Source organism: Zea mays, chromosome 3 (assembly GCF_902167145.1).
Source record: "Zea mays cultivar B73 chromosome 3, Zm-B73-REFERENCE-NAM-5.0, whole genome shotgun sequence".
In the NCBI taxonomy this organism is placed as follows: Eukaryota; Viridiplantae; Streptophyta; class Magnoliopsida; order Poales; family Poaceae; genus Zea; species Zea mays.
Genome location: NC_050098.1, coordinates 202,247,319 through 202,272,044, shown reverse-complemented (window position 1 = coordinate 202,272,044; position 24,726 = coordinate 202,247,319).

Genomic DNA, 24,726 nt, shown 5'->3' with positions numbered 1-24,726 from the left:
TAACTATATGGGTTTATGATTAATGGTAAGCTCAATTATATGTGCTAAACAATTAATATATGGTCCAAATATGCTAAGTTTAAATAAAAAAATTACCGCGACGGTTGGGGATGACGGCGAGCGATGTGGCGTTGGGCCAGCGCGGCGGTCGGCGCCGGAGCTGGGCGGCCGGTCGACGAGGTGAGGCCGCCGCAGCGAGCTCGGCGAGGTGGAGAGAGCCGGTGGAGCTGGGGCGGCCGGAGCTGGGACAGCGAGCTTAGTGTGGTTGAGGCGACGGCTCGGCGCGACGAGGAGCAAACGACGACGTTTGAATTTTTGAGACAGAGAACAAGAGAGCGCTCGAGCGCGTAGAAAGATATTTTCTCCGAGCTCTGCGCCAAGATCTATGGCATCGAGCTCGGGCCACGTCGACGACACGTCACGCTGTCAGATCCAGCGTGGCATGAAGCTCGGTGCCAGAATCTACGGCGCTGAGGCGGGTTAACCCGGCGCCACATCCTATGGCACCGAGGTATCGGGTCCAAAACTAAAATTAAGTCAACCAGGGGTCTAAATGTAAATTTTAGTCGACATAATGGCCAGGGTGTTTGAGCACTTGGAAATGTCTGCAATATGCCTTGGTATATTGCTTGGGCTCCCACCCCTTGAAATGGTCGGTTATGTCCTCCCCTCACAATTATAGTCGTTGGACAGAAGCAACAACTTTCTGTCGATGAGCGCACTAGACATGCACTGTTTGTTGTCCGGTGCTCTGGCCCCATCAGCCAACTGTTGGGGTCTGTAGCAGTCGACCGTTGGATCCGACCATTGCCTGATTGTCCAGTTCACACCGGACAGTCCGGTGCTACAACCCGAGAGCGCCTAGTTGCAGGCCTCTCTGCGCAGACTGCCCGGTGTCCCACCAGATAGTCCGGTACACAACAGACATGTTACTATTCACTGTCCGTTGCATCACCTGTGCGCTGGATGAGTGCCCACTTCATAGATTTCTTCGCTGTTCCTTTTGGACTTGTTTTCCTCTTGAGTCTTGGACTTCTACGCATCTTTTATGTCTTCTTTTGAGGTGTTGCATCCTCAGTGTCTTAGTCCAACCCTCTTCGCTTCATGTGAACTATAAATACAAACACTAGTAAATACATTAGTCCACAAATTATGTTGATCATCAAACACCAAAATCCCTTTATCCAAATGGCCCGAGGTCCATTTTCCTTACAATCTCTCCCTTTTTGGTGCTTGATGACAACACAACCATAGCAAGTAAATATAAGAAACATTTCAATGAAAATATGCAATCAACTTGCTAGGATGCTTGAGTACCCCCTCAAAGTTATATTATAGACTTAAGCCTCCCCCTAACTCTATAATTCACTTACTTCCTATTTTAGACCAAATATACTTGAAAGACCAAAACCACTTGTAAGATCAAAGATTTAAAAAATTAAATTTGGTGGTGTTTGGTGTTTGATATATTTTTCATGCTTTGGTCCCTAAAACGTCTCCCCTTTGGCATCAACCACCGAAAAGGAAGACATTAAAAGCATATAGGAAGCAAAAAAAGTATTGCCCTCTAAAAAAATTACTCCCCTAAACGAGTTCTCACTTTTGAAAGAATATTCTCCCCGTTTGTCATAGACGAAGAAATATTCCCCCTGACGGAGATTCTCTACTTAGGAAAAACACATGAGAGAGATGCAAGATTTAGTTTCATTAGACTAACTTCCCTTATGCATAGGTAAAAGATATATTTTGACAACATATGCATTTATAGCAACATAGGAAGCTTAAGATATGAAATATGGTTTAATCAAACACTGGAGAAGACATGTAAATGATACCCATTGTAGTCTTATGAGACATGAGAATACTTGTAGGTTTGCAGTGGAAGCTTATTGTCTTTCTCTGGGGACTCCATTTTCCTTCAATGAGACTACTGCACCTAATAGACTTGAAAACAGGTATTAGTCTCACAGACTTAGATTATAGTGTAACCTCCCCCTGAAAGTGTGCATACAAGTTTTGAATACTTGTAGGAGACTTGCACTTTGATTTTTGATATCAAGAGGGGCAAATTATCTATAATCCGAGCATTGGCACATATAAGTCAAAACGACACCATTTCGAAAATACCACTAGCAGGATATAAACTTCGATGCATTAGTGTCATTTACTTAGGAATGTTACGTAAGTTATGTGTCGTGCTTAACTAAACTTTTTAAACCATGTAGGCTTGCTCAAGAATATGAATTAAAAACGAGCATTCCTACCATATGAACGGTAAGACTAGATACATGAGAATAGATACACATAGATGACCATATACTTTGAACTTGGATCCTAGCTGAGTTAGAAGGCTAGCCGGCCTGCAGGCCATGCCCTTCCCTCCATTTCATCACTCTACATTGTTTTATGCTCCTGCATGAAAATCTTTATACACAACTCATGGAAATTGTTAGATAACATGAAATTTGGACAAAATTTACCCCTTCTACATGAAACATTGGTGGTCATAATTTGATTTTACGACCACCAACAAATGGATAATGAGCATCTCAAACAAGAAGTGGCTCACCACACAAAGGACTTGACCAAAAAGAAAGGCAAGGCGAAGTCGACCCAACCTCTTCAAGATAACACCGCTAAGGGAGTAAAGAAGCTTGATGAAGGAGAAATTATGGTTTGGTTTGTGTGCAGGAAGGAAGGCAAATGGCAAGGTGAAAAACAAAATCCAATAATCAAGCTCTCTAACACCTACAACAATAAGGTGTAAAAAAAGTCTACCACCCCTTATCTTGTGAAGAAGAAGAAAAATGGCAAGGTGATATCCATCAAATTGAAAGCAAGCAAGCCAAAACAAAAAGGAGCCAAACGAATTTGGGTGCCAAAGAAATTATGTCAATCATATAAAACACCAAGAAGGTTTGGACCCTAACGGGGAAGTGAGGATTTTAATGGAGTTTAGGTAATTTGGAGACTTGGCAAAATTTGAAATGTATGACATGGAGTACATCATATAACTCAAGATCATTGACAAGTGGATAAGTGAAAATTATGGACCCAAATTTACCCTATAAACTAGGAAGAATGGCGTAAATCCCGTGGGCCAGCTCGGGGTTGTCCTCGGACTCCAAATCACCGAGGGGATTTCGCTGAGCCAGCGCCTGCCGAATTTTTTCAGCTTATTGTAGATTCTCGGTTTAAGGCCTTGTAGGATCATGCCATTGGCATGTTCCACCCACCCATTTGTCCTCGGATGAGCCACGACTGACCAGTCCACACAGATGTGGTGGTCATTGCAAAAATTCTAGAACTTCCTTCCCGAGAATTGCGTGCTGTGGTCGGTGATGATGGAGTTAGGGACTCCGAAGTGATGGATGATGTTCGTGAAGAAAGCCACCGCCTGCTCGGACCTGATGTTGGTGAGAGGCAGACCTCAATCCACTTGGAGAATTTGTCGACGGCGACCAACATGTTCGTAAAGGCCCCGGGTGCCTTATGCAAAGGGCTGATGAGGTCTAATCCCCTTACAACAAACGACCAAGTGATGGGAATGGTTTATAGGGCTTGAGCCGGTAGGTGTGTTTGTTTGGCATAAAATTGGCACCCCTTACAGGAGCGTACAATCTTAGTGGTATCAGCTACCACACTTGGCCAGTAGAAACCTCGCCTGAAGGCGTTTCCGATGAGGGTTTGGGGCGCAGCGTGGTGCCCACAAGACCCATGGTGGATTTTGCTTAGCAGCTCCTGGCCTTGGTTGATAGGGATGCACCGTTGGAGGATTCCAGAGGGGCTACATCGATATAGCTCTTTCTCCTCCCCAGCAGTACAAATGACTTGGCCCGCCGAGCCAGTCGTCGACCCTCAGTCTTGTCATGGGGTAGCTCCACTCGAAGGAGATATTATAGGTATGAAGCACTGTCATAGCGACCACCCCCCCGAGGGTGGTAGCCATGCACGACGTCGCGTTGGTCGTCGTGGCGCGCTCGCTCACCAAGGCAGTCTCGGATGTCACGGTTCTGACGGTTGTCGAGGAGGTGATCTCGGACCATGGGGGCTTTGTCTCTTGCAGGCTTGGGATGGACCAATTCATCTCTCTCCTGGCGAGAGGGCCCCGCTCGGTGTTCTGAGGTGGGCTCTCAAAGTTGGGAGACAGAACTCTCGGCCTGCTGCACTACAGCGCATTCCGGGAGACCTTTGATCTCGTCGTGGATTCGACACCCCTCGGTGGTTGATGGATGACGCATCGTTTGAAGCAAATTTGCCACTGCAACGAGATTTTGATTGGCCGTGTTAAAGGCCGGGGGGCTCGGCCCCCGCGTCCTCGACGATGCAGTGGTAGACGTCACACGATTTGGCACGTGGCCCCCCTGTCGGGGGCTCGGTCTGTCGCTCCCTACTCGAGGACATGTTGAAGATGTCATAGCCATTCCTGCTCTTCTGCGAGCTTGGCGTGTAATTCACGGAGTTGCTCGAGGTGTGCGTCCTGACTCCCCACAGGGGTCTAAACCACATCCCGTTCTCCTGGTTCCCCATCGTGTGGTGCTAGTGACGGGTGTTGCCATCCTTAGGCATGCAAAGTTGGTTTCCTTCTCCGTGCTCCTCGTGCTCGACGTGGAAGCACTCCCGAGTCGGGTCGTAACCCTCATTGTCGGAGTTGTAGTCATTAGAACCGTCAGAGAGGTAGTAATCACATGCGGACAAGAAGTGCTGCATGGCCCTAGGATCGTGGAGCCAGGAGAAGTCCAGGCCAGGATCCAGATCATCCTGTGCTTCAGAGCCCACGTGCTCCAAGGTTAGAGAGGTTGCAAGCAGGTCCAATGTTGACCATAGTTGGTGGCTTGGAAGTTTGGTATATGTACTCGTGTAGGTACTTACCTAAGAGGGGTAGCCTAGTGTTGGGGGCCTTCGTCTTTCGAAGGTCCTCAAAAACACAACTAACATGTTTTTCAAGTATAATACATTCACAGGGACCTTCAGCCTCGGAATGAAGTTGTACACGATATGAAAAGCATGGTCTAGGAGAAGGTTGAACCAGTTCTGAAGCTACGCGTAGAGAAGCTTCAGCTTAGCGGCAGAAAATGAAACCGACTTAAAGAGGAAAAGGCTATTTAGTCCTCGATAGATTGTCCTTAAGTCAACAGTAAACATAAAGGGCATGGATGTAATTTCACACATGCTGCGTCCTATGCCTATAAATAGATGAACAGTAAAAATGTACTGTTCACGCTGACTTGTATTCACTCGCACGTCACACGTGGATTTTTGCCTTCTGTCAAGCCGAAGGTATAAATGTAATTCAATATTGTTCATGCTTATGAATGATGATATAATAAAGATATACTAATGATAGCATATGATTATTCATGTTATTTTCCATGTTTCATATGCTTCTACTTTCATTATTATATACTGAGATTATGAAGGTACGTCCTTCATATCCTTCGTCCGAAGATCATTATATCTTAAGGGAGATAATGCTTCGAAGGACGAAGGTCTTTAACCATTAATGTTTCGTGTTGCCTTGTTCTTAACTCAAAGCATTTGAGAACAAGTCCCCAACATTGGCGCCCACCTCCGGTGAACTCATTCGACCACCTTCGGTAAGCTGTGACCTTTGTCATGCCGCCGAAGAAAGCTTCAAGGCTGGGGGCTGCACTGCAGCCACTGGACGTCAATCAGGACACACTGCGCGAAGCCAGAAGTCAAAAAAGGAAGGCTACAAGTCCAACACATCAAGAGGAGGAGCTAGACCAAGAAATAAGGGACCTCGAAGCCATCCATTAGCTGGTCCAGAGAAAGAAGGAGAAGATGCTTCGTCTCTCCGATCTATAGAAGAAGATCGATGAAGCTGCTGAGGAAATGCGTCATCTCACTCAAGATGACCAGGATCGAAGACCTCAATGAAGAGAGCTTCACCAGGACAATTCTTACGATGACGATGAATGGTATGGCGATTTCCATCATGGAAATTTTGCTTTTGATGATGCTTCTTTTCTATCAGCAGAACTGTAGGCTACCCCATGGCCGCCATCATACAAGCCACCCCAGTTCCCCATGTATGATGGGCACTTAGATCCGAAGCAGTTTCTAATGAGCTACGAAGCAACCATATCTTCATGTGGGGGCAATACTACAGTCATGGCGAAGTCCTTCGTCATGGCAGTCAAGAATGTTGCACAAACCTGGTACTCCTCTCTTCGGCCAGGAACAATCACATCATGGCAGAAGCTGAAGGGCATGCTGATCACCAGTTTCCAAGGGTTCCAAACGAAGCCAGTTACTGCCCAAGCTTTGTTCCAGTGCACGCAAGACCACGAAGAATACCTCTAGGCATATGTCCGAAGGTTCTTGCGTCTGAGAGCACAAGCGCCCATGGTGCCCAATGAAATCGTCATTGAGGCCATGATCAAAGGGCTTCGGCCAAGACCTACGGCTCAATACTTTGCCAGGAAACCCCCTCAGACCCTGGAGAAGCTGCTTCAGAAGATGGATGAGTACATCCAGGCCGATAATGATTCTCGCCAGAGAAGGGAAGAAGCTTATAGGTTTTCTGAGATGACTAGGGGCTTCAGAGGAAGACTCCACCCTAGGCATGTCAGATCAATCCACAACTCTAGTCAGAGTGATGACAGAGGAAGCCAGTTTCAGAGGCCACAACACAGCTCATAGTCTTCAGGGCAACAACAAAGCTCTTTCAGGCCACCAGCTCCAAGGGGCAGAGGCTGCAGGAGCTTCAGAGGAAGGTATGGGGATCAACCCAAAAAACTCTATTGCTTATTCTGTCGTGAAGACAAGGGCCATACCACAAGAACATGCCAAGTCACCATTCAGAAGCAAAAAGAGATTGCCAAAGCAGAAGCGCGACACAATCAGCCGAAGCAGGTTTTACATACTGCTTCCTGCTACTCTCCCTACATACTAGAATATGTGGGTAATCAACCTGCAGCTTTTGTTGCTTCGGCAAGTCATTCACAAGCTTCCTGGCCTCAGCTCCCACTGCCACCACCATTGCCACCTACTCATACCCGAAGCCAGCAGCCAGAAGGGCACCAGCACGCCCAGCAGCAGCGTGACTTCAGGGAGGAGTCCGAAGCTCGTACAGTCAACAGCACTGTACCAGAGTCGAAGCATATATACTGAGAAATATCCTACTTTTATCTTTTATGCCATTTTTTTCTGTGTGAGAAACAAGTAATGACGAATTTAATTTCAATTTCTTGTAATAATTGTGCTTACACCAGAGTGAAATATATCTTTCTCATAGATCTACGAAGCTCGAAAGACGTCTCTAAGGGAACGAAATAAATTTCGAAGCTCAAAAGTCGTTCTTAAGGGAATGCAGAGCCAAAAATTACGATCTGAAGCTTCAAAAATCGTTTCTAAGAGAGCGCAGTGTAAGTTTTCTGCTCAAAAGTCGTTCCTAAGGGAATGCAGAGCCAAAAATTACAATCCAAAGCTGAAAAAGTCGTTCCTAAGGGAGCTCAGCGTAAGTTTTCTGCTCAAAAGTCATTCCTAAGGGGATGCATAGCCAAATACCACCGAAATATAAGGTGAAGAAGCTCAAAAGTCGTTCCTAAGGGGATGCAGAGCTTAAATGCCACCGAAATAGAAGGTGAAGAAGCTCAAAAGTCGTTCCTAAGGGGATGCAGAGCTTAAAGACTCAAAAGACGTTTCTAAGGGGATGCAGAGTCTTGTCTATTCCAGTGTGGGCGCGTGGGTGTGTGTCTTCGACATCCTCATCATTTTGCGTCATATCATCATATCATTTCGCATAACATTACATCATACATCATATTGCATTGACGGCACAAAAATTGAATACGAAGCAAATCTTCGGCAAATGCTTTGTCAAAATGAAAATGTGCTCAAGCACGAAGTAAGCTTCGGGAAATACAGATTTATCAGACTTGCTATAGAAAGGATTTCTTTCTTTACGAAGCATGAAAAGAAGGGAAGGTGTTTTTTCGCCGAAGGCTCAAAACGGTATGTGTGTAAATCTCACGCATTACATGTCTCGTCAATTGTTCCATACATCAAATGTTACAAAGTATTTTTACAATAAAGTTGCAAAGTGTTATTACAACAAAGTCTACTCTTCTCTAAGGATCTTTTCTGTGACTTCGTTTAATAATTTGTCGACAACTTCGTCGATAATAGAATTTGCTAGGCTCATAACGTCTAGTGCTTCCTTCATCTCCGGATTGGCCAGGGGATTGTATGGCTCCGGCAGCAGTGATAGCTCAGTTGTAATAAATAAACTATTAGTTCGAAGCCACAAAGCAAGTACCAAAGTTAAAATTCAAAAAACAATACCTATGCGTCTTTCGCGCTCAGCAACCTCTTCAGTTTGCCTAGCTTATTCTCGGGCATCGTGGGTGTATTTTTCATTCTTTTTTATAATTTGACGGGCCAATTCTCGGCCACCGTTTACCCAGACATCAGAATAAAATTTTCTGCCCATCAAAGTCGCTTCGGCTGAAGGACCTTTTCTATCATCTATGGAGAAGGCAGCTTCGACATTGGCTGTAATTTTGATGTGATCGCATCCAGCCTTCTCCAGAATAGCCGCAATCCCCCGGACGCCAGAGAAAGCACAGATATCTCCACGATCGTTCAGAACTTCCTCAAAAGCTTTGGCTTCCCCGCTTATCCACTCAATAACGCCCTCGGGGTCGCCTCGAATGAAGTTCTCCTTAGAGGAGTAGGCACCAACTTTTGCGAAGCTGTTTTTCAAATTTTTCTCGCAGTCCAAGGATTTTTCGAAGCATCTTTCCTTGGATTCGTGGAGCTCCTCAATATTTTTCTCAAGCCTGGCCTTCCACCATTCACTTATCTCTTGGCTGGCCTTCGCGACTTCACAATTTTCTTTGGCTTCGGCCAATGGTTTCTGAAGGTCTTCAACCTCGGCTTTTTGGGCTTCGCCCTGAGCATTGTACTTAGCTTCATCTTCTTTTATTTTATTCACCAATGAAATTAAAATCTTGTCTTTCTTCAAACCTTCATTTCTCAGCTCAATCACCTCTGAGCGAAGGTTGTTGAGAGCTATTGTGTAGCCTTCGTCTTTGGCGCTCTTTTGTGCCCTCAAGGCATTGCTAAGAATTAAGCCCTGCAAGAAAAAGAAAGAATTAAGCATAACAATGAAATACTTCATTTACAACTTTAAAAATTAACTTCTATACCTTTATACTGTCGTACGCAAGGCTATCAGCAAGATCATCCTTCGACATGGCGGAAAGGCCCGCCTCAAGCTTCGAAAATCCCATACTTTTAGCTATCTCCCGGCAAACGGATATTTCTTTGTTGTTCGGGAGACAGTACAGGAAATCATCTTCGTTAGTGCCATTGAACACTAAGGCCCCCTTCGGATATTTTAGTTTCTGAGCGTAGTGCCTGGCTTCTAAGATTTCTTCGTTGGATAATTTTTTTCCCTGAAGCATGTCGAATAATGTAATCAACATCTTCGGCCGGAGCTTCGGGGGCAGGAGATTTTGCTTTTTCCATCATTTCTTGCCCGTTGCCATGCCAGTATCTGAAGTTTGTTGCTCAGATTTATCTTCAGGCGCGACAACCTTCGTTTTGATGGGCACTGTAGGCTCAGTTTCGGCTTCGGCCTGTACCTTGGCAACTTTGGCAACTTTCTTAATAGGAGTAGGGTTCAAGGTTTTTGTTGTCTCCATGACAGCGTCTAGCACGCTGGCCATCCTCCTCCTCTTGGGAGTTGTGGCAGGAGCCTTTGTCATCTTCAGCAATTCTGCCTCTGCCGGTGGGCTCAAAATTTTTGGCATCATCAATGTTTCTTTCAATTCTGGCTCTCTGGCCGTATCTGCCTTGGCTTTGGATGGCTTGACTGTAAGCACCTTCGGCACTACAATCGATTATTCAGCGCTCTGTACACGGGAGCAACTTGTTTTACTTCGGCAGTTGAAGAAGTCCCTTCGCCAAATTCAGGCACTACGACCGGTTCAATATATCGCGACCGGTGGGTCAGAACCTTTATTCTCTTGCCCTTCGGCACAACAGTGGTGGCCAAAGTGGCAATTTTTCTCTTCTTTCCTTGCCTTCGCCATGGGTAGTGATAATCAGGGTATACGAAGCCAATTGCATCAAACATCCTATTCAATCTTTTCTTCCCCCGACCCCCAAAAGGTGTGGACAAGGCATCATCTTCGGCCTTGGAATATGTCCCAAGCAGCTCGTCACTGGTAGCTTCAATGCATTTCAACCAGTCATCGATTGGTTCGTCAAACTTCTCTCTGAATCTGAAGGTATATTTCAATCGAACCAGACCACCTTCACTGGATTCAACAGTAGTCTCCTTCGGCATATCCCAGTTCTCCACAAGTGGCCACACTCTGTAGGCTATGTGCTCTTGATTATATCTCTTGTGCCAATGAAGGCCTTCTGGCATGCTTCGACGTCACTTTCAATAGTGACCTTCGGCTTTCGAAGGCCGAAGCGAGACCAGATGGGGCGCTATAGGATCTAGGACACCGGCTAGAGGGGGGTGAATAGACAGTTTTGACTAAAATAAAAAACACTAGGGAAATTTAATCAATATAACAAGAGATATAAATTCTCTAGTGATAACAAGTAAACAATCTATGAGAATCAACTAGGGTGATTGAATACTTAAAGAACAATATGCAAAACACTAATCACTTGCACGGCAATAAGTAATGCAAGAAAGTAAAGACACCGAATTTTATCCCATGGTATCGATGATTTGCCGATCACCCCTAATCCACGTTGAGGTGGACTTCAAGCTCTCACTTGCTCCTCTATCAAGACATGGCTTGATCTTTGAGCCAAGTGGACAAGAAATCACTCAATACCTCGATTCCACTAATGTCACCTTTGCCGCTCCGGCGAGGTAGGTGCGAACCCCTCACAGTCAACACCGCGGCTTCTCCACAATCTTCTTGGAGAGCTCGACGGAGACAATCACCCGAGCCGTCTAGGAGGCGGCAACCTCCAAGAGTAACAAGCTGATGACGCTTGCTCGGTGTACCACCTAGTGCCTCAAGAATCACCGATGGATGCAAATGCACTAGGAACACTCAATCTCTCACTAGAATGCAACCTCAAGCAAAGAATGTGAGAGAGTGAGTTGGAGGATCACAATTGAGCTCAATGTATGCAAGGAATGGCCAAGAGAGCCTTCACACACGAGCTACCCTTCTATTTATAGTCCCCCACTAGATTCCAACTGTTATGAGCAAAAAGCACTTGTTCTGCGCACACGCGGACGGTCCGCGCCCTAGGGCCAGACGGTCCGCCGTACACATAACGACTATATTCCCCGCTTGAAATCTGTCAGAGCTGTCAGAAAAGTTAGGTCCGGATAGTCCGCCCACCTCGGCCGGACCGTCCGCGACCTGGCAACTTGAAGCACCCAAACCGTTGACCAAGAGCAGTTAACACAGGCAGACCGTCCGCCTACAAGGCCGGACAGTCCGAGACCTGGAGACAGTACTGTCCAGACTTATCCTCAGGACAGTCTGTAGTACAAATCCCAAAAACCACATAGTCCCTGCCCAAACCATATTTGGCACCTGCGGACTGTCCGCCCATCAAAGTCGGATGGTCCGCACTATAATTCAGGGACTGTCCCAAAAGCAGCCACCTTTGGTCAGGACTGTGGACGGTCCGGCCCCAAGGCCCGGACGGTCCGCAGTGCAAATGAACAGGTCCTGTTCGAAGTGGTCAGACTTCGGACCCCACTGGTGGATCGCGGACGGTCCGCCCTCAAGACCTGGACGGTCCACGCATCCAAGACTTTGCACTTTTTCAAACAACCTTTTGAAAGGATTTTTAACTCATGAAATTTGAAGCGCTGTTAGTCCTCATTGCAAATGCAATCACTAGATGCTCTCTGAGGCACTAAGCTTTACACAGATCAAAGTCATTGACCTCTCTTAATAGTACGGTTATCTAACCTATTAATCCAGTCAAGTATCTTCTCTAAACTCCTCAAGACCGACAAAAAATAGTAGCCAATACCAAGTGCATAAGACATAAAATAATGCATGCGACATAGAATAGAAAACATGCACATGAACGGTCTCAATGTCCACACATAAACAAACTCCCCCTGAATATGACAACTTCTCTTCTCTTTCTTCACTTCTCTCCCCCTTTGGCACAATACATGTGCATGTTTTCTATTCTATGTCGCATGCATTATTTTATGTCTTATGCACTTGGTATTGGCTACTATTTGAACTTTGAACTCTATGTCTTATGCTTGTGGACATCTATTTGTAATATTCTGTGGGTTGAACTATGTTTAGTTCAAATTACTCTGTGAATGGTTAATCGAGAGTAATTATAATTGCTGCATTTACTTCACATATTATCTCTTGTACGCCTTGATAACCATGACTGTAGGAAGGTCTCCATCAAAACTCAGATCTATTATGTGTGTTGAATCTTCAGCTTGAAATATCATGCACACACATAGGGGGAGCTTTTCTTACATTCTGAGTTTTAATTGGGGTTTATCTATCTCTCGGACAGAACTTCAAATCGAGATAAGTCCTACGAAACTCATCTCCAAAATCCTTCTTATACCTAAGGTATGAGGGAGATTTGGAAAAACAAAACTTCTCTTGAATATATTATGTTGTGTTGTCATCAATTACCAAAAAGGGGGAGATTGTGAATCATCTAGGCCCCTGAGTGATGTTTTGGTAATCAATAACAACTGTTTGTGGACTAACGGTTCTTGGAGAAATAAGAATGCAGGGTTGGACCACATAGAACAGGAAATCTTGAAGATTCATAAGCATTGGTTATGGATCAAGTGGAGGCAACGGTATAACATAAGTTTTGTTTTTTACTACTACACCATCTTCATTGTGCTGTTGCGAAACACCCATTTTTTACCAATAACATTGTGGTTCTTTGGTCTCTCAACAAGCTCCCAAACTTCATTTCGAGTGAAGTTGTTTAATTCTTCATGCATTGCATTCACCCAATCAACATCAAGTAGAGCTTCATCTACATGGTTAGGTTCCATACAAGATACAAAAGAGAAATGTTCACAAAATGAAGCTATGCGAGAGCGAGTTTGAACACCCTTACTAATATCACCTACTATTTGATCAACCGGGTGATCCTTCACAATGGAATGATGAATTCTTGACACCGTTTGATAATTGCTAGTTGAAGCATTAGGAGGAACCGAATGACTTGAAGTACCTTGATCATGAGTATCCATAATTTCATCATTTTGCTGACTTTGATGATCTTCTTCATTTAGAGTTGAAGAGGGAGGAATGACAACCACACTATTTTCATCATCATCTTCCTTTGGCTTTATTTCACCAATGGCCATTGTTTTCATTGCATTTTTTAGTTGAGTCCCACCAACATCATCAAGATTGTCACTTTCATCTTGAGACCCATTTGTTTCATCAAACTCAACATCATATGCTTCTTCAATAATACAATGAGTTTTGTTGAAGACTCTATAAGCCTTACTATTTGATGAATATCCAAGAAGAAAACCCTCATCACATTTCTTCTCAAATTTAGAAAGCCGGCTTCCCTTTCTCAAAATATAACATTTGCAACCGAATACCCTAAAATATGAGATATTTGGCTTTCTACTAATGAGCAATTCATAGGGAGTTTTCTTCAAAAGCTTGTGACAATATAGTCTATTTGATGAATGACAAGCGGTGTTTATTGCCTAGGCCCAATAAGAATCTGATACATTATATTCCGCTAACATAGACCTAGCCATATCAATGAGGTCCTATTCTTTATTTCAACAATACCATTTTGTTCCGGGGTATATTTGGAAGAGAATTCATGTTTAATACCCTTGTCATCACAATATTCATCAATTCTTGCATTTTTGAATTCCGACCCATTATCACTTCTAACTTTCTTGATATCAAAATCAAATTGATTTTGAGCCAATATAGCAAATGACTTGAATGTTTCAAACACATTAGATTTATCTCGAAGAAAATAAACCCAAGTGAATCTTGAATAATCATCCACAATCACAAGACAATAGGAATTACCACCAATACTCACAAATGATGTGGGCCCAAATAAATCCATGTGAAGTAATTCCAAAGGTCGATGAGTGGACATTTGACTTTTATTTGGATGAGTATTTGCCACTTGCTTCCTGGCTTGACAAGAGCTACACAATTTGTTCTTCTCAAACTTCACATCTTTCAAGCCACGAACTAAGTCATGCTTGGTTAAACGATTGAGTTGCTTCATTCCAACATGACCAAGTCTTCTATGCCATAACCAACCTAGTGAAGCCTTTGAGAATAAGCAAGTTGTGAGCTTTGCCTCACTAGATAAGAAATCAACAAGATAAAAATTTTCATGTCTAAAGCCTTTAAATTTAAGATTGCTATCATCAACACTAGACATAATAACATCATCAACCGTGAAATTGCAACTAAATCCTAAATCACATAATTGAGCTACGGATAGTAAATTAAAATTCAAAGACTCAACCAAGAGCACATTTGATATGGAATGATCATTTGAAATAGCAATTTTACCGAATCCTTTAACCTTTCCTTTGCGATTATCTCCAAATGTGATACTATCATAATTTGAGCAATCTTCCTCACTCATTTGGGTGAACATTTTCATATCTCCGGTCATGTGTTGAGTGCATCCACTATCTAACACCCAATGATTCCCTCCCGCCTTGTAGTTCACCTACAAAAGGAAATCAATCTCTTTTAGGTACCCAAACTTGCTTGGGTCCTTGGATATTAGTGACCAATGTCTTTGACACCCAAATAGCTTTCTTTTTGTTTCCAACAATTGAAGTACCAACAAATCTAGCATGAACACCTTTTGCATTATGAGAAAGAACATAACAATGCTCAAAACAAGTGGAGGATACATTTTTGAGCTTAGGACAATTTTTCTTAACATGTCCCTTCTTGTGACACTTGTGACACACTTTGTCACATTCTTTCACAAACAATGTCTTTTGCTTTATAAAAGCATTCTTTCCTTTCTTGGGAACATATCCAAGACCCTCACGGTTAAGTGAGCACCGTTGACTTCCCAATATGAAATCCAATTTAGCCTTTCCACCATATGCCTTTTCTAGGTCATGAGTTAGAGCATTTACTCTATCTACTAACCCTTCATTCTCAACAATGATTTTTGATTCATCAAGAGCAATATTATCATTCATGAGAGAAATTTTGCATTTATCACAAATAGTGTTAGTAGGTAGTGGTTCACTTGTAAGACTATCAAGTAAGTCACAAGTGACTCCAACATCCTCAGTGACCACCACAACTTCATGCACAATAGATGATTTTTGAGCATCCACAAGCTTCTCACAATTTTCTTTTAGATCATTGTGAGAGGTCTTGAGCTCCTCAAAAGACACTTGGAGGTTTTTATACAATTCCTTCAAGGTCTTAAATTTTTTTTCTTTGTGCATGTAGTCATCGGCCTCACCTAACATTCTAACAAGATCATCATATGAATAGCCATCATCATCAACATCATCAACATCATCATCATCATTTATATCATTAATATCGGTGATGATTTTTACCTTAGCATCTCCCTTTGCCATGAGACAATGGGGGGATGAGAAGAGTGAGGGAGCTTCCTTGATGGCAATTCTGGCATTGAGCTTGGATGAGGTGTCATCATCGTCATCATTCGAGCTATCATCCGAGTCCCATTCAACTAGGTAGGCTTTGCCATCTTTCTTTTTGTTGTAGAATTTCTTCTTCTTCTTATCACTTTCATCTTTGCCCTTCTTCTTCTTGGTAGGGCAATTCATGGCAATGTGACCGGGTTCCCCACACTCAAAACATTTTCTATCATTGAAAGCATTTCTTCTTGATGTTTGACCTCTTCTAGGTTGACCACTCTTCATCTTCATGAATTTGTTGAATTTTTCTTACAAATAGAGCCATATCACCATCACTCTCACTTTCATTTTCTTTATCATTACTATCTTCTTTTTCAATTGCCTTTGAGGCTTTAGCTTTGAGAGCAATTGATTCATTTTTCACTTTCTTTGCCAAACTTAAAGCATCGGCTTGAGACTTCTTGAATATATCTTGAGTAAGAATTTCCCCCAATACTTTGGTTGGAGAAGTTGTAGATAGATCACTTCTTACTAACATTGTCACAATGGTCTCATATTTCTCCGGAAGTGATCTAAGGAACTTATGAGTGAAATCCACATCCAGTACATTAAAACCAAGTCCCTTGAGTTCATTCACTATCTCATTTAACCGATTGAACATATCGGATACACTCTCATCTTCTTCCATAATAAATTGCTCAAACTTCCCTTTGCACACATATAGCTTGACACTCTTCACAATTATAGTTCCTTCATGAATTTCCATTAGCTTAATCCAAATCTCATGAGTGGTTGTGAGATTCTTGATGCGATTGAACTCATTTATATCAAGAGCATCATAGAATACATTCATTGCTTGATCATTTGTAAGGATATTCTCATTGTCACTAACGGATGGTTCATCTTCTTTCAATACAACAAATCCATCCCTGACAATTGGCCAAATTTTTCCACCCATTGCTCTAAGATGCATTGACATTCTTATTTTCCAATAGTCATAGTTATTTCCATCAAAATGCGGTGGCTTCCCAATGTGCACATTGTTTTTACTAGCCATTTTGTCCTACTCCGGGATGATTAGATCCACAAACAATGGAGTCCTTGGCTCTGGTACCACTTGTAGGATCTAGGACACCGGCTAGAGGGGGGTGAATAGACGGTTTTGACTAAAATAAAAACACTAGGGAAATTTAATCAATATAACAAGAGGTATAAATTCTCTAGTGATAACAAGTAAACAATCTATGAGAATCAACTAGGGTGATTGAATACTTAAAGAACAATATGCAAAACACTAATCACTTGCACGACAATAAGTAATGCAAGAAAGTAAAGACACCGAATTTTATCCCGTGGTATCGGTGATTTGCCGATCACCCCTAATCCACGTTGAGGTGGACTTCAAGCTCTCACTTGCTCCTCTATCAAGACATGGTTTGATCTTTGAGCCAAGTAGACAAGAAATCACTCAATACCTCGATTCCACTAATGTCACCTTTGCTGCTCCGGCGAACCCCTCACAATCAACACCGCGGCTTCTCCACAATCTTCTTAGAGAGCTAGACGGAGATAATCACCGGAGCTGTCTAGGAGGCGGCAACCTCCAAGAGTAACAAGCCGATGACGCTTGCTCGGTGTACCACCTAGTGCCTCAAGAATCACCGATGGATGCAAATGCACTAGGAACACTCAATCTCTCACTAGAATGCAACCTCAAGCAAAGAGAGTGAGAGAGTGAGTTGGAGGATCACAATTGAGCTCAATGTATGCAAGGAATGGCCAAGAGAGCCTTCACACACGAGCTACCCTTCTATTTATAGTCCCCCACTAGATTCCAACCGTTATGAGCAAAAAGCACTTGTTCTGCGCACACGTGGACGGTCCGCCGTACACATAACGGCTATATTCCCCGTTTGAAATCTGTCAGAGATGTCAGAAAAGTTAGGTCCGGACAGTCCGCCCACCTCGGCCGGACCATTCGCGACCTGGCAACTTGAAGCACCCGAACCTCTGACCAAGAGCAGTTAACACAGGCGGACCGTCCGCCTACAAGGCCGGACGGTCCGAGACCTGGAGACAATACTGTCCGGACTTATCCTCCGGACAGTCCGTAGTACAAATCCCAAAAAACCACACAGTCCCTGCCCAAACCATATTTGGCACCTGCGGACTGTCCGCCCATCAAAGTCGGACGGTCTGCACTATAATTCAGGGACTGTCCCGAAAGCAGCCACCTCTAGTCAGGACTGCGGACGGTCCGCAGTGCAAATGAACAGGTCCTGTCCGAAGTGGTCAGACTTCGGACCCCACTGGTGGATCGCGGACGGTCCGCCCTCAAGACCCGGATGGTCCGCGCATCCAAGACTTTGCACTTTTTCAAACAACCTTTTGAAAGGATTTTTAACTCATGAAATTTAAAGCGCTGTTAGTCCTCATGCAAATGCAATCACTAGATGCTCTCTGAGGCACTAAGCTTTACACAGATCAAAGTCATTGACCCCTCTTAATAGTACGGCTATCTAACCTATTAATCCGGTCAAGTATCTTCTCTAAACTCCTCAAGACCGGCAAAAACAAAACTTATGTTATACCTTTGCCTCCACTTGATCCATAACCAATGCTTATGAATCTCCAAGATTTCCTGTTCTATGTGGTCCAACCCTGCATTCTTATTTCTCCAAGAACCGTTAGTCCACAAACAGTTGTTATTGATTACCAAAACATCACTCAAGGGCCTAGATGATTCACAGGCGCTGGATAATTTTCTTAACGTCTTCCCTTTTAATCAGATCATTTTAACATAAAACCACTCCTCCATCCAGGCCCTGGGCCACCTTTTCCTGTATGTTGGCACCGGGTAACTTGCATTGGGGCGGGCAATGAACCCGTAGCAACCAAAGTTGTTGTGGTATTGTTCTTTGCCGGTAGCCTTTGTCTTGTATAATAGCTCGTGCATATTGCAGAAGCACTTCGCGCTTGGCTCCAGCCCCTGGCTTCTCACAGCCCAGACAAACATCCCCATCCTAATTATAGCTTCGGGGGTAATCTGATGGAGAAAGATCTAGAATATCTTTAATATATCAACCATAAATTTGCTCAATGGGAACCGAAGGCCTACCTTCATGAAGCTTCGGTAAATAACAACTTCATTTTCCTCAGGAGCAGGGGCAGTGTTGTCTCCTCCAACCCTCACAATAGACATGTCGCGAAAATATCTCCCTCGCATGGCGTCAATATGACTTTGTTTAATGCTCGATTTACCAAAGATGGTATGGCTTGGCCGCTAGGGCCGATCCTCAGAATCTTCATCTCCACTTTCCACATCATAACTATCACTGTCATCAGAATCTTCAGACAAACCCTCCATTATCTCCTTGGTAATTTTCTCTGTATTCGTTTTTGCCATAGACTCATAAAACCCAGCGATAAAAGGATCCGCAACTTTCTTCTCTTCATATAGCTTCTCCTCCTCAGTGAGCTTCTTCTCATCAGTAATCTTTTCCATGGTCATCTTTTCCTCGGTTATCTTCTTATCCTCAGACATGGAGCAAGCACGTCTTTAAACCAAAGCTCGAAAATCAAGCAAGAGCTTGTAAGAAAGAGTTAAACATTTGAGAAAATAACGCAAACAATAGAAATGGCGTATCAAATGCTACCGCTGTGGGTTCCTATTTATACGCCTAGCGCTATACAACTTGGCGGGCCCTGTTTGTCATTGCCTTTCGCTATTCTAGCGAAGGGAAGGTGTTTTCGGACCTTCGGCTTAAGGCCTTTGTTCACGTCGCAGTCTGAATTTATTGTTATAACAAATTAATACTGCGAGGGGCTACTGTTGGGGGCCTAAAAGGGAAATGTGCCCTTGGGCCATTTCTAAGTATTTTGGTAATTTAGTGCCCAACACAAGTGTCTAAGTGTAAAATGGTGGACGAAGTACAAATCAAGGATAAAGGTATGTTTCTCAGACTTAGTACATTGTTTTAGAGACTAATGTATTGTGTTTAAGTGCTGGAAACAGGAAAAATCGAATTGGAATTGTCTTGGCTCAAGCAGCCAAGAGTCTGCTCAGTCTGGGAGCACCGGACTGTCCGGTGGTGCACCGGACAGTGTCCGGTGCGCCAGGCTGGCTCGAGCGAACTGGCCGCTCTCGGGAATTCACCGGCGACGTACGGCTATAATTCACCGGACTGTCCGGTGTGCACCGGAATGTCCGGTGAGCCAACGGTCGGCCGGGCCAACGGTCGGCCGCGCGATCTGCGCGGGACACGTGGCCGAGCCAACGGCTAGAAGGGGGCACCGGACTGTCCGGTGTGCACCGGACATGTCCGGTGCGCCAACGGCTCTCTGGCTGCCAACGGTCGGTTGCGCCATTTAAGGAAAGAAATCGGGCACCGGACAGTGTCCGGTGCGCCAGTCGACAGAAGGCAAGATCAGCCTTCCCAGATTGCTCTCAACGGCTCCTAGCTGCCTTGGGGCTATAAAAGGGACCCCTAGGCGCATGGAGGAGAACACCAAGCATACTTACAACATTCCTAAGCACCAAGACATCGATTCCGCGCATTTGTTTCTTTGTGATAGCATATAGAGCTCTTGTGGAGTTGTGAACTCTTTGGGTTGTGTTGCGAGCTCTTGTTGCGACTTGTGTGCGTGTTGTTGCTCTGATTTTTGAATCTTGTGTGAGTTGCTCATCCCTCCCTTACTCCGTGATTCTTTGTGAACATCAAAAGTGTAAGGGCGAGAGGCTCCAAGTTGTGGAGATTCCTCGCGAACGGGATAAGAAAAGAAAAGCAAAACACCGTGGTATTCAAGTTGATCATTGGATCACTTGAGAGGAGTTGAGTGCAACTCTCGTCCGTTGGGACGCCACAACGTGGAGTAGGCAAGTGTTGTACTTGGCCGAACCACGGGATAAACCACTGTGTCATCTCTGTGTTGAACTCTTTGTGGTTATCATATTGTGCAAGATCTTCTCTCTAGCCACTTGGTGATTATTGTGCTAACACTTAACCAAGTTTTGTGGCTTAAGTTTTAAAGTTTTACAGGATCACCTATTCACCCCCCCCCTCTAGGTGCTCTCAATTGGTATCGGAGCCGTTCTCTTCAAGAAAGGGACTAACCGCCCGAAGAGATGGATCCTAAGGGGAAGGGAATCGTGATCAACGACAAGGAGAAGGAGTCCTTTGTAAACGAGCCGAAGGACGACAAGCCTACCGACTCGGGCTCGGGCCACAGACGCAAAGATGGGAAGAAGAAGAAGACAAGACGCATCAAGGAGATCGTCTACTACGACGACAGCGATGAGTCCACTTCTTCCCAAAAGGACAACGACGACAACGACTGCGAGAGAAGGAAACCGGTTAATTCAAACTTTTCTTTTGACTACTCTCGTATTCCGCATAGTACAAATGCTCATTTATTATCCATTCCACTTGGTAAACCTCCTCACTTTGATGGAGAAGACTATGGATTTTGGAGTCACAAAATGCGTAGTCATTTGTTCTCTCTCCATCCAAGCATATGGGAGATAGTTGAGAATGGAATGCATTTTGATAGTAATGATAGTCCCATGTTTATCAATGAGCAAATTCATAAAAATGCACAAGCTACTACTATTCTTCTAGCTTCTTTGTGCAGGGATGAATACCACAAAGTGAGCGGCTTGGATAACACCAAGCAAATTTGGGACACCCTCAAGATCTCTCATGAGGGGAATGATGTCACAATGCTCACCAAGATGGAGTTGGTGGAAGGCGAACTCGGGAGCTTCGCTATGATAAGGGGAGAAGAGCCAACTCAAACGTACAACCGGCTAAAGACCCTTGTCAACAAGATAAGAAGCTATGGAAGCACACGATGGATGGACCACGACGTCGTCCACCTAATGTTAAGGTCTTTCACTGTCCTTGATCCTCATCTTGTAAACAATATTCGTGAGAATCCTAGGTACACCAAGATGACGCCCGAGGAGATACTTGGAAAGTTCGTGAGCGGGTGAATGATGATCAAGGAAGCGAGATACGTGGACGACGCATTGAATGGTCCAATCAATGAGTCTCAACCTCTTGCTCTCAAGGCAACAAGAAGCAAGGAGACGCTACCTAGCAAGGTGGCACAAATTGAGGCGGCCGGACTTAATGATGAAGAGATGGCTCTCATCATCAAGAGATTCAAGACGACGCTAAAAGGTCGCAAGGGGCAGCCAAGCAAGACCCAGACAAAGGGAAAGCGCTCATGCTTCAAATGTGGTAAGCTTGGTCATTTTATTGCTAACTGTCCCGACAATGATAGTGAGCAGGATCAAGGGAACAAGAGGGAGAAGAAGAAGAACTATAAGAAGGCAAAGGGTGAGGCGCATCTAGGCAAGGAGTGGGATTCGGATTGCTCCTCTTCCGACTCCGACAATGAAGGACTCGCCGCCACCGCCTTCAACAAGTCATCCCTCTTCCCCAACGAGCGTCACACATGCCTTATGGCAAGGGAGAAGAAGGTATGTACTCGAAACTCTACTTATGCTTCTTCAAGTGAGGACGAATCTAGTGATGAGGATGAAATAGATTACTCATGTTTATTTAAGGGCCTAGATAGAACCAAGGTAGATAAAATTAATGAATTGATTGATGCCTTGAATGATAAGAATAGGCTTTTAGAAAAGCAAGAGGATTTGTTGTATGAAGAACATGACAAATTTGTAGAAGCTCAAAAATCTCATGCTCTAGAAGTTAAAAGAAATGAAATGCTTTCTTGTGAGTTATCCTCTTGCCATGAGACAATTTCTAACTTAAGGAGCATTAATAATGATTTGAATGCTAAGTTAGAGATAGCTAGTAAATCCAAATCTTGTGTAGAACTTGTTATGATTTGCAATAGATGTAAAGATTTTGACATTGATGCTTGTAGTGAACATGTAGCTTCTATTGCAAAATTAAGTGATGAAGTAACTAGTCTTAGTGCCCAACTTAAGACTAGCAAAAAAAAATTTGAAAAATTAAAATTTGCAAGGGATGCCTACACGATTGGTAGACACCCCTCAATTAAAGATGGACTTGGTTTCAAGAGGGAAGCCAAGAACTTAACAAGCCAGAAGGCTCCCATTCCCGCCAAGGAGAAAGGGAAGGCCCCTATGGCTAGTAGTGCTAAAAAGAACCATGCTTTTATGTATCATGATAGGAGACATGCTAAAAATGCAAATAGAAGTTATGATGCTTTTGATTCAAATGTTTATGATTCTCATGCCATGTTTGCTTCTAGTTCTTCTATTATGCATGATAGACATTTGGCTAGGAGAAGTGTTATTAATCACATGCCTAGAAGAAATGTTGTTCATGTTCCTAGGAAAATAATTAATGAACCTTCTACAATTTATCATGCTTGTAATGCTTCATTTACAATTTGTAGAAAGGATAGAAAGGTGATTGCTAGGAAATTAGGGGCAAAATGCAAGGGAGACAAAACTTGCATTTGGGTCCCTAAGGATATTTGTGCTAACCTTGTAGGACCCAACATGAGTTGGGTACCTAAGACCTAAGCCTAAAATTGCCTTGCAGGTTTATGCATCCGGGGGTTCAAGCTGGATTATCGACAGCGGATGCACAAACCATATGACAGGGGAGAAGAAGATGTTTACCTCCTACGTCAAAAACAAGGATTCCCAAGATTCAATAATATTCGGTGATGGGAACCAAGGCAAGGTAAAAGGGTTAGGTAAAATTGTAGTCTCAAATGAGCACTCTATTTCTAATGTGTTTTTAGTTGAGTCTCTGGGATATAATTTACTATCTATTAGTCAATTATGCAATATGGGATATAACTGTTTATTCACAAACATAGATGTGTCTGTCTTTAGAAGAAGTGATGGTTCATTAGCTTTTAAAGGTGTATTAGACGGCAAGCTTTACTTAGTTGATTTTGCAAAAGAAGAGGTCGGTCTAGATGCATGTTTAATTGCTAAGACTAGCATGGGCTGGCTGTGGCATCGCCGCTTAGCACATGTAGGGATGAAGAACCTTCACAAGCTTCTAAAGGGAGAACACGTGATAGGATTAACTAATGTGCAATTCGAAAAAGATAGACCTTGTGCAGCTTGTCAGGCAGGTAAACAAGTGGGAGGAGCACATCACAGCAAGAATGTGATGACCACATCAAGACCCCTGGAGCTGCTACATATGGACCTCTTCGGACCCGTCACCTATCTAAGCACAGGAGGAAGTAAGTATGGTCTAGTTATTGTTGATGACTTTTCCCGCTTCACTTGGGTGTTCTTTTTGCAGGATAAGTCTGAAACCCAAGGGACCCTCAAGCGCTTCCTAAGGAGAGCTCAAAATGAGTTTGAGCTCAAGGTGAAAAAGATAAGGAGCGACAACGGGTCCGAGTTCAAGAACCTTCAAGTGGAGGAGTTCCTTGAGGAGGAAGGGATCAAGCACGAGTTCTCCGCTCCCTACACACCACAACAAAATGGTGTGGTAGAGAGGAAGAACAGGACGCTCATTGATATGGCAAGGACGATGCTTGGAGAGTTCAAGACCCCCGAGTGCTTTTGGTCGGAAGCCGTGAACACGGCTTGCCACGCCATCAACAGGGTCTACCTTCATCGCCTCCTCAAGAAGACATCATATGAGCTTCTAACCGGTAACAAACCCAATATATCTTACTTTCGTGTATTTGGGAGCAAATGCTACATTCTAGTGAAGAAAGGTAGAAATTCTAAGTTTGCTCCCAAAGCAGTAGAAGGGTTTTTGTTAGGTTATGACTCAAATACAAAGGCGTATAGAGTCTTCAACAAATCATCGAGTTTGGTTGAAGTCTCTAGCGACGTTGTATTTGATGAGACTAATGGCTCTCCAAGAGAGCAAGTTGTTGATTTTGATGATGTAGATGAATAAGACGTTCCAACGGCCGCAATACGCACCATGGCGATTGGAGAGGTGCGGCCACAGGAACAAAATGAGCGAGATCAACCTTCTTCCTCAACTATGGTGCATCCTCCAACTCAAGACGATGAACAGGATCATCAACAAAAGGCATGTGATCAAGGGGGAGCTCAAGATGATCATGTGATGGAGGAAGAAGCGCAACCGGCACCTCCAACCCAAGTTCGAGCGATGATTCAAAGGGATCATCCCGTCGACCAA